Source organism: Leucoraja erinacea, chromosome 32 (genome assembly GCF_028641065.1).
Source record: "Leucoraja erinacea ecotype New England chromosome 32, Leri_hhj_1, whole genome shotgun sequence".
Taxonomy (NCBI): domain Eukaryota; kingdom Metazoa; phylum Chordata; class Chondrichthyes; order Rajiformes; family Rajidae; genus Leucoraja; species Leucoraja erinaceus.
In genome coordinates, this window is record NC_073408.1 from 20215097 (window position 1) to 20232030 (window position 16934).

The 16934-nt window shown below is 47.4% G+C and overlaps 1 protein-coding gene across 2 annotated transcripts in view; it reads right to left on the minus strand.

The window, feature by feature from the left end:
- Nucleotides 1-16934, minus strand: part of cdon (cell adhesion associated, oncogene regulated) — a 180876-nt gene that overhangs the window by 117886 nt on the left and 46056 nt on the right. The window lies entirely within an intron of this gene.

The following is a 16934-nucleotide window of genomic DNA, read 5'->3' on the forward strand; positions in this document are numbered from 1 at the left end:
TACAATACTGGGGATAGCTGCTCTAATGAGATAACATGTTTTATGTCCATTTACCTGTAAAAATGATGGCCTCCTGCCCTTTTCAGTTCCTAATTATGTACATAATTCTTTTCCGATATTTGTCAGAGAGGCAAATAGATTTTCTCCAAAGTTCTGGCAGGACTCATATCACAATGAATATCATTACAGCTATCACTATGGGCGGCACAGTGCTGCTATCACTCAGCACCAGAGATCCAAATTCAATCCTAAGCTTGCGTGTTGTCCACATGGAGTTTTCACCTTCTATCTGTGACCGTGGGTTTCCTCCGGGTGCTCCAGTTTCCCCCAACATTCCATAAACGTTAGGGTTGGTGGTTTAATTTAGAGATACAGCCGTGGAAACAGGATGCTCGGCCCATCGAGTCAGTGTTGACCAACGATCACCTGAACACGATTTCTATCTTACACAATGTGGGCAATGTACAGAAGCTAATTAACCTACAGACCTGAATGTCTTTGGAGTGTTAGAGTAAACTGGAGAACCCAACGAAAACTCCATGTGGTCATAGGTAGCATTCTGTACAGACAGCAGCCTCGCAGGATCAATCCCGGGTTTCTGGCGCTGTAAGGTTGCAACTCTACCGCTACACCACTGTGCCAATCCTAAGGTTAATTAGACTCTGTTAATTGCCTCTGGTTTATAGGTGATTGGTAGAATATTTGTTTTGGGAAGGGGCAATAATAAGTGAGACTGTGGGGAAAATAAAACATTGGATTAATGTAGGATGAGGGTAAAAGGTTGGACGATGGTTAGCACGGACCTGGTGGGCCGAAGGGCCTGTATCCGTGCTGTACCTCTCCATGACCTTACGAAAGTCTAATGTTTAGTCACTGAAGTTCATAGGATGTTGCAGAGCACAAATATTCTCTGCATTGCAGCAGCAACTAATCTTAAAAGTACATCATTGGCTGTAAGTTATTCTGTGATGTGCTGAAGATGGGAAAGGCACTCTATCTGTCGTTTTCTAAGTGAGCATTCTTCATCTGTGAGTTTGCACAGTGGTCATCAGATACTGAAACACCACAGGACAGGGATAGGGGTTACTATGGCTGAGCTCGATAGCGTACACTCTAGAAAAGAACCAACTGTTGGTGAAAATCAGTGCTGTCCAAGTAATATTTTTTATATTCTACTCCTCACCCCTGATCGCAGTGGTGTTTATATCAACATGGTCAGAGTTTGTTTCGTTTAATTCAGTTTATTGTCACGTGTACCAAAGTACAGTGAAAAGCTTTTACTGCGTGCTATCCAGTCAGCGGAAAGGCAATACATGATTGCAATCGAGCCATCCACAGTGTTCAGATAAAGTAAGAAATGCTGGTGTTGGAGTGGAGATTTGGAGATGCACTTTCTCTGTGATCAGCACACATAGAGGCGCAACTGTGGGTGCTGGTTTACAAAAAAAGATGCAAAGCGCTGGAGTAACTCAGCAGGCCAGGCAGCACCTCTGGAGAACATGGGTAGGTGACGTTTCGCGTCGGGACCCCATTTCAGTCCCCGAATTGTCATCTATCCATGTTCTGCCGAGATGCTGCCTGACCTGCAAAGTTACTCCAGCACTTTGTGTCTTTTTTCTGGTTAGATTCAGCATTGTTGCAGAACTGACACGGTCTTATCGGTGGTCCCATTGGGTTTCAAACTGTGGTGGCTGATGGGTTTAATGGCTGGTTGACTTTTAAAATCTGTGCCATCGTTAATTTTTATAAAAGGGAAACTGATGGACCTTAATTATCATGTGTAAGAAGCAATATTTGCTGCATCATAGTCATAGGGGTTCAAGGGAAACACTGGGAATGGTGAAGAATGAAGCAATTCTCTCAGTCTGGCTCAGCAGTGTTTATCCAAGGACTCCTCAGCCCCTCAGAGGGGTGGAGACTATAAACCCTGTCCCACTGTACGAGTTCATTCAAGAGCTCTCCCGAGTTAAAAAAAAAATCAAACTCGTGTTAAGCACGTAGAATGAACATAGCGGGTACGTCGGAGCTTGGTGACGTCTCAGCAGCTCGTAACGCTAACGGCAGGTACTCGGGAAACGCGGTAAGCTCGGGAAGACTCGTGAAGATTTTTCAACATGTTGAAAAATGTCCACAAAAGAGCCCTGAGTACCTGTGAGTGGCCATTACTGTAAACAGATATAATATGAACTGTGCACAGAGCAAGCACGGCTGGAAAGTGGAATGTTTGTCAAATGGCATTAATTGGATCTCAATTAGACTGAAGTGGATAAACAACTGTGGGCAAAGTGGACTAGATTCTGTTGTTTCATTTGGTGCCGATGGAATATTTATTGATTGTAAGGATTCCATCTATGTTTGGACAATCCAGTTTCCAGTGGGCAAAATCCATAGCCCCAAATTGCCCATAATTTGGCACAGATTGGCCATATTTATTGAGAGAGGCCACGGGGAGCTAGGGAATTGAAGGCAAGGTGGAGAGAAATGTGCAGATAATTAAATGTGATCCTTTGAGTCTGGGGCTGAGATATTTTCAGGACAAGGTGGAAGAATATTTCCCCAATATCTGGGAATAAGTGACGTTGAAAAAGTTATATTTCTTTGCTACTTTGAAGAATAGTTTAATTTAAAGATGCAGCAGAGGAACAGGCCCATCGGCCCACACAGTCCATGCTAGCCATTGATGATTATCCATTCCTACTCGTTCTGTGTTATTCCACTTTCTCATCCACTAAAAACGCATTAGGGCTAATGTTACAGAGGGCAATTAACCTACAAACCTACACGTGAGACATCATGCGTTGACAGGAAGAACATGCAAACTCCACACTGACAGGATCAGAGGTCAGGATTGAACCTGGGTTTATGGCTCTGTAAGGCATAACCAGGGGCCTCTTGATCTGCAGTGAAAGGTTCTATCATTGAGCATTTCCCAAATATCAAGGAGTACCCGACATTGATCGGAGTCCCTGTGAACAGTTATAATTATTGGAGAATAGTTCTGCCTTTCGCAGCTCCATGGCGTATATGAGAAATAGATAATGAACCATTCTGGATCGCCGGAGACCCAGGGTCGATCCAGACTATGAGTGCTGTCTGTACGGACTTTGTACGTTCTCCCTGTGACTGAGTGAGTTTTTCTCCGGGCGCTCCAAAAACATGCAGATGTGTAGGTTAATTGGCTTCAGTAAAGATTGTAAATAGTCCCCTAGTACAGGTGCACAACCTTTTATCCGAAGATCCAAATAACGAAAACCTCCGAATAGCGACATTTTTTCAGTCCTTGAAGAAAGGTCCTTGAAAACGTTCACCGAGGGCGGCCCGCAGAGGTGACAGCGGAACCTCCGGTCGGTCCTCGAAGAAAGGGGAACTAAATCCCCATTCATAAAAGAGAAGGTGAGGGTATATTGCGCGGGAGGGTTAATAATTGACAATCTGCTGCTGCCTGCCCGCTGAAGTTAAAAAGTTCCCACGGTAGACTCACGATACACAGTGTATCGTGAGCCTTGCGTGGGAACTTTTTTAACTCAGCGGGCAGCAGCAAATTGTCGCTTCCTTCAGTTTCACCCCACCTACACCCCTCTGCTTCCCGGCCATGTGTGTGACCCCTTCCCTCCCCTCTCCAGCTCCCCGCGCATTGCACCGGCGCGGGGGCTTTGCACTGTCTTCACGTCGGAGCTTGCCAGTCACCGGAGACGTCAAAACAACATTACCGGCCCCCATGCCCACTGCAAGAGGGCAATCCCAGAGACCCACAGCCACAGCAGCCCAGCCCCGTTACAATTCCAGAGAACACACTCTCCGCTGCGTAGGGACAGAAGCTGATGGCTCGGGCTGTGACGTCTCCGGCCACCCCCCTGTACAGGAGCTGAGACTGGGAACTGTGGGGTTGTTTGCAGTTGCAGAGGGAGGGGGCAAGGGCGGTACAGTTCCCAGTTTCAGCTCCATTCCAGGGAGGTGACCGGAGACGTCAGGCCCAACGGGACACCGACTGCAAGCACGGAGATCCCATAGACTCACAGCCAGCAACAACTCTAGCCCAGCCCCGCTCCAACTCCAGAGGAACCCGGGTTGCGGATGAGGGGGCGCAGCTCGGGCTGTGGGCGAACTGCCACTTGTCGCCGTAGCGGCGCATCGGGGAGCGGCTTCCTCTGGAGTTGGAGGGACAGGGAGACACAGCGGCTTTTGAGAATGGTGGGCAATCACTTCCAAAGTTCTGCCCACACACTCAGTACACCTCTCCTACACTTGTCTCCCGCACTAAGATCATCTCGCAGAGAATGATCCCAGCCTAACCCTCCCTATTCTCTCCTATTCTGCAAGAAAAACCTACATTGAAGATTCAAACTCGCGATCGAGTAACTGCCGGGATCGAGGCGCAAACTCGCGACCTTACGGATACGAGCCGAGCACTCTACCACTGAGCCAGCCGTTAAAATCTACGCTAAAAATCTTCCATTACGAAAAGTGTCTGCTCCCAAGGCTTTTGGATAAAAGGTTGTGCACCTGTATTTAGGATAGTGCTAGTGTACGGGGTGATTGCTGATCGCTTCGGAAACTTGACAATAAAGTGAAAGGTAAAAAATGACGGAAAAATCCCACCTCTCCAGCTTTTACCGGGTTAAAATGTGGCGATCTTACCCTTGAAGTACAGAGTACCAGCCAGCATATTGTCATGCCGGCTCCTTTGAAGGCACGTCAGTGATAAATCCATCTCCGGGAGGAGGTGCAGAAGTCAGGAGCCGGCACAATTTGGCATTCTGCCGCATCAGCAATTAAAATCTCTTAAAAAAAAAACCTGACATCTAATCTCCTCGTTTTTACAGAGTCCTGTTCTCCACGAACACACCTCGAATAGTTTGCTTTTCACTGAGTGGGATTTACATCTACTTTCCCAGAATGGGGAGGGGAAGAGATTGGACTTTACACACATTCAGGAGCACTAAGTGGGTGCCGTGTGCCATGTTTACTCTGAGTCAGAAGTCACTCACAAAACTGCAGTGTTGAGACATGCCTGCCTTACAACAGGTTTGTTCGATCTCCAGAGCGTTAAAACAGTAACTGTCACCAAAACTGGCGCCAAGCATGATGCCTCTTGTATGTGTGCTCAGTAGACTGTTGCTGTTCTATTGCTAATTGGGGGTGGTGTGGTGAAACTCTACGAGGGTTGCCAACTGTCCCGTATTAGCCGGGACATCCCGTATATTGGGCTAAATTGGTTTGTCCCATATGGGACCGTATTTGACTGCTACTACTCGGGTCGAGGGGACAGTCGTTTCGGAGCGCCGCGTCCGGCCCCGCCTCACCCGTTCCGACGTAGTGCAGCCCGTGGAGTGCAGCAGCAGCGCCTCGCCCGTGGCCCCGTCGGTCGGCAGCCCCGCCAGCTGTCGATGTGAACTTCGGGCCTTTGCTTACCGCTGACATCACCACCGCTTCATTTAGGAATGGGAGACCTCTCAAGCCCACATGATCACGAGCAGTCTGGCGGATGGTTTTGCTGAACGCTCCATCTGCCTTGGCCGGTGCGATCTCATGGTTGCCAAATATTTAAACTCCCCTTCCCATTCCTATACTGACCTCTCTGTACTGGGCGCCTACGCTAGTGAGGCCACACACAAACTGGAGAAATAGCACCTCGTATTTCGCAAGGGCAGCTTACAACCCAGCGACATGAACATTGATTTCTCTAATTTCATGTAATCCCTACATTCCATCTCCCCCCCCCCCACTCCCCCACGTTAATCATCCTACTAGTTCAACTGTTCACATCCCTGCATCCCTTCCACATCACCTCTTCCCCAGCCAACAATGGACCATTATGGGCTCCACCCTTCCTTGGTCATCTGTTGCCGGCCATGATTTGTTCTGGCCTTTAGTTTCCATCACACCCCCTCCCCCCGCCCTGTACCTTCAGGCTGAAGTCAGGTTCCAACCCGAAACATCATCCATCCTTTATCTTCAGAGATGCTGCCTGACGCGCTTAGTTACTTAAGCACTATCCTCAGTATAAACCTGCATCTGCAGTTCCTTCCTACACCCAACCACCAGCAGTTGGGCCAAAACCCAAGGATCCCCTACCTCCATCTAGCAGTTCTCAGCAGCCTTGCTCTTTCCAGAAGTCACCAACACATTTTAAAAGATGTGTGGGAGGATTTTCTTGAACATAATATCCCGGAAGAGAAATGTTAAACCACGCAACAGTCATTAATATCAACATGATGTACTCTACATTTCAATAGAGATATGGTGTTTCACAACCTACTGGTCCAACCCCTGCCGTTCAGTAATCACTCGACATGATAAACTCGACATAATAAGGTGGGAAAATGACACCCAAGTTAAAGTGCATCTTGGCAGGATGTCTCGTACAAATTCCCACTGTGTGGGAATCAGTTTTTATAGTTTAAAGATACAACATTAAAACAGGCTCTTTGATGCACCATGCCAACCATCCTGTCCGATGCCAATGATTCTGGCCTCACTGTGACTGTGTGGGTTTCCTCTGGGGGTTCCAGGTTTCCTCCCCCTTCCCAAAGACGTGCAGGTTCGTAGGTTAATTGACCTCTATCATTTGCGCCTGGTGGGGCGGCACAGTGGCGCAGAGGCGCAGTGTGTGGCGCAGTGGCGCAGTGGCGCAGTGTGTGGCGCAGTGGCGCAGTGGTGGAGCTGCTGCATTGCAGCGCCAGAGGCCCAGGTTTGATCCAGACTACGGGTGCTTTTGTACGTTTGTACGTTTTCTCTGTGACCGTGCGGGTTTTCTCCGCGCGCTCTCCTTTCCTCACACATTCCAAAGACGTGCAGATCCGATGGTTCATTGGCCTCTGTAAATTGTCACCAATCCTTGGTATGATTGCCTTCGTTGGCCAGGGCATTGGGTATAAAAGTAGGGAAGTTATGTTGCAGCGTTATAAAATTCTAATTGGGCTCCTTTTGGACTACTATGTGCGATTCTGGTCACCACACCCCCTAAACCAAATATAATTGGCATTTGTTTGCATGTAATAACATCGCCGCCATTTGGAGCTTGCTTTCATTGTTTAACAACTTGGATCCAAAAGTCATGTTTTAAGACTTTTATAAGTAACTCGCAACAAAATGTAGCATTCATAAGGAATAGGAGTAGAATTAGGCCACTTGGCCCATCAAGTCTACTCCACCATTCAATCATGGCTGATCTATCTCTCCCTCCTTACCCCATTCTCCTGCCTTCACCCCATAATCTCTGACACCCATACTAATCAAGAATCTATCTATCTCTGCCTTAAAGATATCCACTGACTCGGGCTCCACAGCCTTCTGTGGCAAAGAATTCCACAGATTCACCACCCTCTGACTAAAGAAATTCCTCCTCATCTCCTTCCTAAAAGAATGTCCTTTAATTCTGAGGCTGTGACCTCTAGTCTGAGACTCTCCCACTAGTGGAAACATCCTCTCCACATCCACTCTAGCCAGGCCTGTAATTGCCCAACATGTTGAGTTCAAGGCAGCACCTATTACAACTGTGTCCCCTTCGACTTGCCATTTTCCCATTTTGCAATTGGTTCTTCTTGAATCTGGCCTGGTCAGGGAGGGTTCCTACTAGGTGCTACAAGGACCATATGGATTTAGGTTGGGGCCCTTCCACTGTCAGTGAATGTAGTCTATGGACGCAGACGCCATTAGGGCAGGGTGGTTAATGGTGGACTTTTAAGGGGTGCCTGCTTGGGTGAGAGGCAGGGGGAGGTGTAGACCATGGGAGTCAGTCTCCTGGGCCTGCACCAGTCTTGCAGGCTCTATTTTTATCCCAACCTTCTGAGAAAACTAGAGGAATGCCTGCTGAAAGTGTTGGGATATTTCTTTAACCGTCCAGATCAGATCTGGGACCAACTTAATTCCAAGTCTGCATAACTAATGTGCCTTTGTTGCTTGCCCAGCCCAATGTGAAAACAGGTTAGGACAGGAAATGCTTAAATGTAACATTATTGAAAATATTTCTTTCCTCGGGGTCTGGAGAATCTTTCCAATCCCTTTGAAGCAAATTAAATAATGATGTTTCAGGGACAGGCACATGTATATGCAAGAATGGACAGATATAAATCACATGTGTATGGAGGAACTACAGATACTGGTTTAAAACAAAGATAGACACAAAATGTTGGAAGTAACTCAGCGGGACAGGCAGCATCACTGGAGAGAAGGAATGGGTGACGTTTCGGGTCGAGACCCTTCTTCAGATCTGAAAAAGGGTCTCGAGCCATTTAGAGCGGAGACGAGGAAACATTTTTTACTCACAGAGAGTTGTGAGTGTGGAATTATCTGCCTCAGAGGGCGGTGGAGGCCGGTTCTCTTGATGCCTTCAAGAGAGAGCTAGATAGGGCTCTTAAAGATAGCGGAGTCAGGGGATATGGCAGGAACGGGGTACTGATTGGGGAGGATCACATTGAATGGCGGTGCTGGCTCAAAGGGCCGAATGGCCTACTCCTGCACCTATTGTCTATTGACTATTGACCCGAAACGCTACCCATTCCTTCTCTCCAGTGATGCTGCCTGTCCCGCTGAGTCCCTCCAGCATTTTGTGTCTATCTTTGGTATGGATCACATGCAGGCAGAGGAGATTAGTTTAACGGCATCATGTTCATCATGGATATTGTGGGCCAAAGGAAGGGCCTGTTCCTGTACTGTATTATGTACTGTTCTATGTTTAAGGAAAGTCCAAAGGCTTCCCTTACACACCCAAATACAAGGTTCACCCAAATCCTCTAACTGTGAATGGTGGAGATCATCTCCTTACTGGTCATAATCCTCTGGTGAAATTCTGTAGGACACTTACTAAGGCTCAGCGTTAGTTAAGGTCCCATCTTTCTCTAGTGCTTCTCCGATGGATACAGGGCAAGAATGATGTTTAATACCTTAGCAAGTTACTGTCAAAGACATTCCCCCAAACATCTCTTTAGACTTCGCCAACATTCCACCGAAGCTCCACAGGTGGCCCAGAACAACCTGGCTAACAAAGTCACCATTGAGGCACCATAACCGAGGCGATTTAATTGAAGATCAGCACCAAATCATGAGATTAGTTCATAACTTGGCATCGTGTTCAACAAAGGACTAATTGGCTTCGTTAAAATTGTAAATTGTCCCTGTGTAGGAAGGGACTGCAGATGCTGGTCTAAACCGAGTCTGAAGAAGGGTCTCGACCCGAAACGTTACCCATTCCTTCTCTCCAGAGATGCTGCCTGTCCCGCTGAGTTATTCCAGCTTTTTGTGTAAATTGTCCCTAATGTGTGTTGGATAGTGCTGGTGCATGGGGAACGCTGGTCGGCGCGGACTCGGTGGGCTGAAGGGCCTGTTTTGCCGCTGTATTTCTGTATCTTTGTATCTCTCCAGTACTTGGTGATGGTGCATTGCCTACACACATGGCCAGGTATCTCAGCCACTGTTACCCTGTTACTGACTGGCATTAGGAACAACTCAGACCAAACCAAAGCTTCCAGGCTGCAACACGGTATTTAGTGTAGATACTTCGCCAGGGATAACTCACTCAAAATATAAGTGGGATAGCCTATACCAGATAACTTATTCAGAGATGTTAATATCCAAAAAATAACCTAGCTGGAAAAAATAGAAATCCTAATTAAAAGACAAATGGAGAATTATTTGGTAAATAAAATGGTAATAAATGGGTGGAAGACTAGTGAGTGCCCATGGAACATGGAATAGAACCACACAGGAACAGACTCTTTAACCCACAATGTTTGTGCCGGACATGATGCCATGATAATCCGATCTCCCCTGATCCATATCCCGGCAGTCCCTGCATATCCCTGTGCCTATCCAAAAGCCTCTTAAATGAAACTATCATATCTGCCTCCATCACCACTCCCGGCAGCACGTTGCAGGCACCCACCGTGCTCTGCGTTAAAAACCTGCCCCACACACCTTCTAAAAACTGCCCCTCTCACCTTCAACAAATGCCCTTTAGCCTTTGACATTTCCAGCCAGGGGAAAAGGTGCTGGCTGTCGACCCTATCTATGCCACCTCTAATTCTACATCATTCTAGCAGGTCTCCCCTCAACCTTTGGCATTCAGGAATGTACCGAGTGAATAGTTGAAACAATCAGCTTGGAATCATGTCTGGGTGGGTAGCCAGAGGGTGGCGAATCTATGGAATTCATTGCCACAGATGGCTGTGGAGGTCAAGTCAATGGGCATGATTGAATGGCTGAGTAGGCTTGATGGGCTGAATGGCCTAATTCTGCTCCTATGCTATGGTCATGTGGGGACAGGTAGGGAATGGGAGTAAGTGTGGAACTCAGTCACTGATAGAATATAGGGGCAGTCTGCACAATCTCCTGAAGGGCAATTTCTTGGTACATTCTATTCAGCATTTAATCCTCAAAGCAATCTGAGGACTCGTCGATTAGAGAGGTTGGTTTTTAATACGATGATTATCGCCCTTCCTCAGTAACGCATTGTGATTTTTATTTCCATCTTCAAGTAAACAACATTGTGAGTCTGCACCCGCAGTACTCCCTCCGTCTGGTGCCTCCGGTTCTATGGTGTGGCTGGAAGCCTACACATCCTCTCACAGCTGCTGGTACCTGCAGCTCCATGCTCACCGCCCCTCCCACAGTCACAGCTCCACAGATAGTTCACAAACTTCAGCTGGATTCAAGAGCAAGACTGCGTCTTTTTTTGTTAAACCATTTATCATGCATTCAGTTACTGGGGGTGACATAAAGACAAGCTGTACGTTTTTAGTTTAAAAGCTGGGGTAACAAAGTAACTCAGCGGGTCAGACAGCATCTCTGGAGAATATGGATAGGTGATGCTTCAGGTCGAGACCCTTCTTCAGACTGAGACTGTCTCAGCCTGAAGAATGGTCTTGACCTGAAACATCGCCTATCCATGGTCTCCGGAGATGCTGCCTGACCCTCTGAGTTACTCCAGCTTTTTGTGCCTACTTTCACTTTAAACCAGCATCTGCGGTTCCTTCCTACCACTGTACGTTTAGTTTAGTTTACTTTAGAGATACAGCATGGAACCAGGCCCTTCGGCCCACCTTGTCCTGCCGACCAACGATCGCTTGTTCTATTTTATCTCACTTTCGCATCCAACACACTAAAGGCAGTTTACAGAAGCCTATTGACCTACAAACCAGCATGTCTTTGGGATGTGGGAGGCCAATAGAGCACCAGGGGAAAACCCATGCAGTCACAGAAAGAACATGCAAACTCCACACAGACAGCACCCATGGTCAGGATCGAACCCGGGTCTCTGACGCGGTGAGGCAGCAGCTCCACCCGCTGTGCCACTGTTACTGAACTCTAGTGTAAGCCAGAATGGGCTACGTGGCGACTTCAAGGGAAGTTGGCCACACTATCCCATCTCCAACAGAGCTGAGAATCCCTGTGTTCTTGAGATCTCAGAGGTGTTATGAAATATGCCAAGGCCCATAGAAAGATCAGAAATAAAATCTGTTAATTGGTGCTCACTCACCCTAATGGCTCTCTTCTGACAGGGATCAGTAATATAACCATATAACAATTACAGCACGGAAACAGGCCATCTCGGCCCTTCTAGTCTATGCCGAACACTTACTCTCACCTAGTCCCATCTACCTGCACTCAGACCATAACCCTCCATTCCTTTCCCATCCATATACCTATCCAATTTATTTTTAAATGATAAAATCGAACCTGCCTCCACCACTTCCACTGAAAGCTCATTCCACACAGCTACCACTATCTGAGTAAAGAAGATCCCCCTCATGTTACCCCTAAGCTTCTGTCCCTTAATTCTCAAATCATATCCTCTTGTTTGAATCTTCCCTACTCTCAATGGAAAAAGCATACCCACGTCAACTCTGTCTACCAATAGTTAAATTTGTCCCTCAAACTTTTGATGCATTCCATAATTCTCACTGTATCATTCTGATTTAGAAGTGTATCCTCTCGGTTATATTCAATGGCCAACACTTTAACCCTGTGATTTACCCCACCTATTCCACTGTAACACACTCCTAATGTAGTCACATTCGTCACCGTGATGCTCGGGTATACCCAAGCCGCTCGCTATAGTGTTCTGATACATGCGATGCCTCTCACTGTCTTGTACTGATCAACCTCACTTTGCTCACAGCCTGATGTACCCTACGCCCTTTAGTCCAACACTCTTATCCAAGAAAAGACACAAAGAGCTTGGGTAACTCAGCGGGCCAGGCAGCATCCTTTCTCACATGGATAGAAGACTATCTGAAGAAGAGTCCCAACCCGAAACATCGCTGATCCATGTTCTCCAAGGATATATGCTGCCCGACCCACTGAGTTACTCCAGCACTTTGTATCTTTATTTACTCTATATACTACCTCCCTCACTAAATGATCTTATGCCTCTCCCTTATTGTAAAACTAATGCTTCCAATATTTACAGTGTAACATTAATATACCCAATATCCCACTGTAATATGTAGGAAGGAACTGCAGATGCTGGTTTACACTCGGAGAGAGGAGCAGAACTTCTTCAAAGTAGGCATAACACATTTATAATACATTGTGTAATACCCACTGTAATACATTCCCATAAATATTATACTTGTACCATAATATACTGACTCACCCACTACTCAGTAACATGCACCCACTGCAACACGCTCACGCATACTGGATACACTGTCGATCTGGTTTACCCAATGTTCCTCACTGTAACACATGCCTATTATAGCCACTAATCCTCAAATAATTAGAGATGAACCACCCCCCCACCCTCACCCTCGACTCTCACACCCCACACAAACAGGAGGCTGGTCTGGGATGACCGTTGCAGAGAGACCCTCGCAGGAGGTAGTGGGCTTGTGCTTCTATTAGCATCTCCGTGACGACCATCATGCGGTGACCTAAGACGTTGATGTCTACTGTCAGTCTGAAGCTGCTGCCGTTAGTTAATCCCTGTCACCGTGATTGATGAACTGCTGGGGAAGACAGGGATTGAGGCCGGTTGCCGTCCGCAGAGCACCAGAGAGTCCAAGTAAACACCATACAGCTCTGCAGAGTTGCTTCCACAGTACAACACTTTCCCCATGTCAGTCAGAGCGACAGAAACAACTATGCCTGGGTCTCCACCCACAGGGGGGATGAGGAGACTCTTTTGCCATCATGGCCCCTTTATCATTTCAACGATTTGCTTAAAATAAGGTAGAACTTTAACTTAGATAATAATTGGCCGGACTACAGCATTTCTATTGAGAGATGTCACAGAATCAAGTTCCACCCTTATGTTCACAGTCTAATTTCAGTCTCGACACCGTACCTCAATAAGCAACGTAAGCATTGCTCAGGGGACGGAGGGAACATAAGAAATGTTTTTGGATTGCCGCTGCACCCCTCAGTTACCAGACTTGGGGTGGGCGATGGCTGGTGCCTGTTCTATATTGCTTGATGAGGAAGAAAATCAGACAGGCATCTATATTCCAGCCACCGCACTGGAACCTCTGTATGTGGGACCAACACCAGCGAGAGATGGAATCCTTGGAACCATTAGCAATGGTTGGCAACGTTGGAGCCTTACCCTGGCACCAGTCAACATGGCAAAAGCCATCTACCCTGGAACTGCAACGCAAAGAAGGGGATTGGTGTTGGTAGAGCTGTGCCTGGGCAATGGTCATTGTTAAAGATGAGGAGGGAAACACAATGAAGCAAAAATGGTGAATAAGTGGAGAATGAAAGAGTCTCCGTGATGCACTGGGCTCCATGTTGTGCAGCAACACTGTAATCATTATGTTGGATTTTCTTTGTGAAGATTTGTGGGATTTTACACATAGTTAAAATGTGATCCATGAAGTAGTGACTCTGTAGCTGATGCATCAAGCCATGTCCACGTACCAGATGCATCAAGCCATGTCCACGTACCTGATGCATCAAGCCATGTCCACGTACCATGTGACCTGATGCATCAAGCCATGTCCACGTACCTGATGCATCAAGCCATGTCCACGTACCCTGAGATGCATCAAGCCATGTCCACGTCCCATGTACCTGATGCATCAAGCCATGTCCACGTACCTGATGCATCAAGCCATGTCCACGTCCCATGTACCTGATGCATCAAGCCATGTCCACGTACCTGATTCATGAAGCTGAGCCCCGATTCCCAACAGTTCCCAATGAGAATCCGACCATCTTCGGTACATCAGCCAAAGGTGCTTGTGTGACTTTCTCCATTGCGACATCCCATGGGAACTAATGGAAATCACTTGACGCCAGGCAAGGACGGCACGGTGAACCAGCGGTAGGGGTACTACCTTACAGCGCCAGAGACCCGGGTTCAATCTGGACCACGGGTGCTGTCAGAGTGGAGTTTGCTGACAGTGTGGAGTTTGCATGGTCTCGCTGTGACCTCGTGGGTTTCCTTTGGGTTCTCAGGTTTCCTCCCACTTCCCAAAGACGTGCGGATGTGTAGGTTCATTGGCCGCTGTAAATTGCCACTATGTGCACGGAAAGGGCTGAGAACACAGAACTAGTGTGAACAGATTTGATCGATGGTCAGCATAGACTCGGTGGGGCGAAGGGCCTGTTTCCATGGTGTTTCTCTAAACTAAACAATGACTGCACGTCAGAAATGCTGCAGTGACTTTCATGTGGCTTGGGAAAGACTGAGATAATAAAACATACTTTTTAAACACGATCCCTATCTTCCCAAATGTCCACAAACTGATGGTATTTCTACACTATCTTTTACATTATGGATGTTTGAATCTTTCTTGCTTTAAACTTTCCGTTGAGCGGGTCAGGTGGTGTTTAACAGCGTGAAACTTACCCTGCTGTGTCCGGGATTATTAACTCGGTCAAAAAGGCATGTACAGTATGTTTTCTTTGTGAATCTTTTAGGCAAAGATCAAACGGCAGAGAATCCCCCAATTATGTTCTGGTACAGTAGCTGCCTCATTTATTACTGGGCCCTGCCAGATCTGTTGCACAAACTCCCGATTCCAGGCTCGAACTGTCTGACCCGAAACCCTCAGTGAATGAGATAAATGAACACCACCTTGTCAGTGGCTGTCATGGGACTGGACGGCCAATTATAGAAGAATGAAGCTCCGCTAAGTCAGTTGCCACAATCCTCAAATCCCGTTAGGGTAAAGCTGATTAGCCAAGCGCAGAGAAATCAGCTGTACCTCATCCTCTGCTCCCCACCGAGAGTGCCCGCATTATACCTTGCTTCTCACAGCTCCCTGCCACACATCAGCCATTCACTAAACCCCACAACCTGGTGCAGTTTAATTCAATCCCACTGAAAGCTTCGGAAGCCAATATCTCTGCTGCGCAGAAAGTGCAGGAATTCCAATGTTGATTTCTGTCTGCAGCCGCTGGGCTAATCTCTCTCGTTTGTCTCTCTTTCTTTCGGTGTCTGACTGTCAGTCTCGATCCCTCTTTCTCTCTCCTTTCTCTGCCTTTGTCTCTCTTTCTCCCCCCCCCCTTCTCTTTCTCCCCCTCTCTCTCCCCTCTCTCTCTCACCTCCTCTCTCTCACCTCTCTCTCTCCCCCTTCCTCCCCTCTCGCTCTCCCTCCTCTCTCTCCCACCTCTCTCTCTCTCTCCTCCCTCTATCATCCCCTCTCTCCCGCCCTCTCTCCTCCCTCTCTCCCCCCCCCCCCCCCCCTCTCACCCCCCCCTCTCTCTTTCCCCCACCCACCCTCTCCACAGTCCGATCTGGTGGAAGCTAGAACGAGTGTGTTTTCAGTCATTCCTGCTCTGGAAAGCCATCCATACGTCTTGGTGAAAACCTTTGCGAACTTGGTTCCTGTCGAGAAGGCGACTGCTTGTGGCACGTCACAATCAAAAAAATGTTGGGAACACTCAGTGGTCAAGCAGCATCAGTGGAAAGTGAAACAGGTGAGACTTCCAGTCCGAGAGTTCATTGACCTGAAACATTAACGGCTTCCACTGCTGCTGACTGACCTGCTGTGTGTTTCTGCACTTTCTGTTTTTCAGTTCAGATCTCCAGCAGCTGCAGTTTCTCGGACTTTCACCGGCTTGTAAAGTGTGGCTGAGTTTGGATATTTGACACTTTACTTGGGCTCAGTGGACAGAGCTTCAGCTGTGAGTCAGGAGTTGGTGGATTTTTAATCCCATTCCCGATACTGAGTATTACATCCAGACTTGTGGTTCTGCGGAATCTGAGCTCCGCCTGAGGTGGCCCTGGATGAGACTTCAATCCAGGGTCCCCGACAAATGAAAACGGGTCTGAAGAAGAGTCTCGACCCGAAATGTCACCTATTCCTTTTCTCCAGAGATGCTGTCTGACCCGCTGATTTTTGTGTCCATCTTCGGTTTAAACCAGCATCTGCAATTCCTTCTCACACAAATGAAAATGGATCCTTGGTATCATTCAGCAAAGAGCAGAGTATTTTCCCCAAATTTCGGGCCAACATTTATTCCTCAAAGAACACCTGCATTGGTTGACACACGTGTCGAGATACCGTGAAAAGCTCTTGTTTGCAGTCAAATTAAATCATACTATTCATGAACACAATTAAGCTGTACACTAGTGCAACAATGCACTCTGCACGCCAAGGCTACAGGTCTTCCACAGCCAACAATGGACCATTGTGGGCTCCACCTTTCCTTGGCCATTGGTGCGGCTCTGATTTGTTCTGAACCGTTCCACACCTCTGGTTGCCCTCTCCCTTGACTCTCAGTCTGAAGAAGGGTCTCGACCTGAAACGGCACCTATTCCTTTGCTCCAGCCATGCTGCCTGACCTGCTCCTTTACTCCAGCATTTTGTGTCTGTCTTCAGTGTAAACCAGCATCTGCAGTTCCTTCTTAGACAAGTACAATAGGTAGTGCAAAGAGAAATATATCAGAGTGCAGAACATAATGTGATAACAAGGAACTGCAGATGCTGGTTTATACCAAACATAGACAGACACAAAATGCTGGAGTAATTCATGTTCTCCAAGCA